The sequence below is a fragment of the Triticum dicoccoides genome, chromosome 1A, assembly GCF_002162155.2.
Source record: "Triticum dicoccoides isolate Atlit2015 ecotype Zavitan chromosome 1A, WEW_v2.0, whole genome shotgun sequence".
Taxonomy (NCBI): Eukaryota; Viridiplantae; Streptophyta; class Magnoliopsida; order Poales; family Poaceae; genus Triticum; species Triticum dicoccoides.
The window spans coordinates 533,312,537-533,316,306 of record NC_041380.1 but is presented as its reverse complement, the minus strand read 5'-3'; positions in this window follow the sequence as shown (position 1 = coordinate 533,316,306).

The following is a 3,770-nucleotide window of genomic DNA, read 5'->3' as shown; positions in this document are numbered from 1 at the left end:
GCCCTCCCAGACCATCAAGATTTCTGGCCGTCGGATGTTTGTTCCGGGTCATTGCTGGCCGTCAGATGACTATCTAATCCCGTAATTAACCAATGGGTCGGGTGACCTAGGGAGGCTATTCCAGTGGAAAAATCGGTGGCCTCTTGATTGGGCCAGGCAGCCCGTTTAGCGGTTGGTGAAAGAACAGCCCACCAATTAGATGGTGTGCGACGTCGCTTCAGTTCAGGCCAGGTCAAGGGCATCGAAGGGGCAGCAATCCCTCCCTTCATTCTCCCTCGCGGCCGCCGACGAATCATCGCGCCTTCACGACGTTGACCAGCCACCGTCTGTCTTCCTTCTCCAGTTGCAGTAGAGAGGGGCTCAACTCTCAGACCAGTGAGGCGTGACACCATTGCCACATCCGACAGCGCCATGGCCCAGATCTCCACCGATGCGGAGGCGGCGCTTGGAGAGGCCATCGGGTTGGTGGTCGGGCAGTGGACAGCGCTGCAGGTGGCGGTGGGGCAGCAGCGACTCCCATGCCAACGTTGATCAATTCAGCGAATCAATCCTCTACTGGTTCTATCCCTCAAGGGTACGTACAGCTCCTTCAGTAATCAGCATCCTCAGATAAATAAAATAATATGTTCCTTCTTGTCTCCTTGAGGCGGGATCCTGTAGTAAAGTTGATATTGTTTACTTTAGCATCTGAATTCTCCTAGATCTAGCGGCATGATCGTCAACTACTTGGCTTTCAGACCGGTGCAGCAAGAATGGTCTCCACTTTGTGGCTGCATGGGGCTCGAGCCTTAACGAATGATCATTGGTAGCGACCTAGGTTTGCCTCTACAAGAACAATTCGACAAGGGAAATGGGGTTACATGTCAACATTCGATGGAGTCCGCTGATACAGATCATTCCCTTCCCTTTATCTTGCATATAATCAGTGTTCTCTACTGGTTTGGATTTGTCCTTTCCGAGTGCCTAGGATTAGCATTCCACAACAATCAGGATGTCATCCAGTTGATTGGAATTTTGAGCACAAAATCACAGACGTGTGTTCTTTATAGGAAAATTATTATGTCCAACTACTACAATGGATCTATCAATATATAATGAGTAATGAAGATGGATCTTTTTTATTGAAGAGATTATAATATATAAGAGGATATTATGTTCACAAAAAAGAGAGTATATGTTTTTGGTATTCTTCTCGGTCATTATAGAATTGCACTATTACTATCAATAGGTCAACTGGTTCAGCTTTTCCTATAAATTGAACAAAATAAGGTGAAGGCTTTGAATTTACTTATCTACTTTTCGTGTTATCAAAAATAAAAGATAGTTCTCTACTTTTTGTCGACTGATTTCCTTTATCTCTATGTTAGAACCTCACTTTCTCCATGCTAACTTATCAGCGACTTGCTCCTCCGCATAAGATTCTGAATGACCCACTCTTGTGCGGGTCCTGACATTCAGGTTATTTTTTCTACTTATCATCTGATCATCATGATATGGCACACGTTGCACATCATGAATTAGTTACAAAGAGAAGATACCTTTTTTTTTCCGACTGCCTCTTGAATGTTTCTAATATTGCTTGTAGAAAATTGTAAAATTTGTATACATGTCACTAACTCATCTCATTTGTCGGTTTATTCAAGGACATCCAAAACATATGTGTTACCTTTTCATTTCTGCAACAGTAATTTGCAAAAATAAATAAATTATCTTGGCAGGTCATGTCTCCCATTTGTTCTCTTTAGCTTTTAAGCATAGCAGTTTAGATATTTTAATATTGTAAACAGGAATGGGCATGATGATTTAAATTTCATTATAAATCCATATCTTCTTCGAATGCGTTAGTATATATAATGGCCACAATGGCACGTTCAATTTCCACTTATTCAAACGATCTAGCTTTCAATACAAGAAGATACTTACTTACTCCCATGTTTGTTGAGATGCTCAGAAACCACACTGAGAGGGCTATTATCATATCTATGTTCAAACATGGAGTCGCTAGAGGTAATAGTTTTGGTTTTCAAATATACCTACAACATACATATGTTGCCAGAAGTATATCTATGCACATGTATCTTCTGTTTACTCAACGCTCACCATAACTGTTGAACTGCAATTCTTTGCCCAAGTAGCTAATGTTTCCACCATTAACATATGAAAATATATCATTACAGACAAATATACATGCATGCATATACATAGAGTCTCAACACAGTGAATTCCCACTAATAAATCTGCTTCCCTGTCCTGCGTATCATGTAGTTGTGGAAAATATGCTCATGTGTGACATAAAGCTACCAATGTATGATATAGGGCATGAGAAATTTCTGTTTGAGTTAGGCATTTGATTTCTAACCTATTGCAAATTGTATCACAAGTAATGCCATCAAGTTTGTTATCGGAGTAAATAATCATATTGATAATTGATTTTCTTTCCTGATTTCATTGGTCTATTCTATCTTCAATTCAAGGGGAAGTTCTCTATAAATAGCATTACGATTTTGAAATTTGGCATCGTAAGGCTACGGCATGGAAGTAGCCCTGTTAACTTAATTCAACATGATAAGTATTTGTTTATGGCTCCATATAATTACATCAACCCCTAACATTAAAGTGTAAAAATGGATGGGCGCGGCAACGCGCGCCATCAATGATCTAGTTTCAATTAGAAGTCAACGCTAATCCAAACACTTATACTAGTCACCAAGAAAGCATGTGAGAGTCGTCACGTGCAAGATTTTGGAATCTAGCATGACGTGCGCTCTTCGGTAGGCATAAACACGATTTGACAATGCACTGGCTCAAGCGGCGTAAACAGTGCATGTTGCCAAAGGAAGGGACAACTCTACGGAGGTTAGGCTCAGCTGTGAACAGATTGAATTAATACCAGCGTTCGAACTGTGTAAAGGGAAATATAACACCTCACGAGTTGCACACAACAAAGAACGCGGTCGTTCAAAAAAGAAAAATTCGGTCCAGGTTTATCACTGCCGGATCGCCCATTTTGTCCATTGTACTATTATTTTAGTCACTCACAAAAACGACCTTACCTATAGCTGTGAAGCAAACAGACGGCAGATGAACTATACTAGTTGAATTAGGACCTTTGGCGCGTGGGGTGGACATGCAAAATAGTACTCCCTCCGACCCTTTCTAGTGTGCGCATAAGTTTTTCTCGTTTTTTCTGCAATATCTGCACGATCCAGATTTGTAGCAATTTCTTTTAAATATATCCCTACTTTTCAGCACTCCCCTTGTGCATTAATTCCGGCCACGCATGCAGCATATGCAACAGAGGATGGGCCAATAACAGCCATGCAGAGAAATACGCAGGGGAAACGAGGCGGACAGGCCAATTAACTAGCTCGCGTGATTACCGCTTTGCAGCTTTCCACGTCGTTGCAATTCATCCAGTGCAGGGGCTATTCCGCCCGAAAACTATTTTGAGTAGCACTCCTTGGTATGCGTGATGTGAGTTAGCGCAGACTAAATAGAATCGGAGGGACTATGTGTAATCTTTCAAAAATGTTTATACAATGTAAACAACATTTCAAGTAATTAAAAAACATACCATTCAACTAAATGTTCGCCGAGGTTCTTGAAGTAAAAACATACCATTCAACTAAATGGTCGCCAAGGTCCTTGGAGTAAATGGTTCAGATCCATGTCGATTTTCATCCTCACAGCTTTCTTGGGGGAGACGAAGAAGAGAGAGGGGAAGGGGGCAGGTGGGAGAGAAGGATGTAGGGACCAGGTCACAGGGAAGG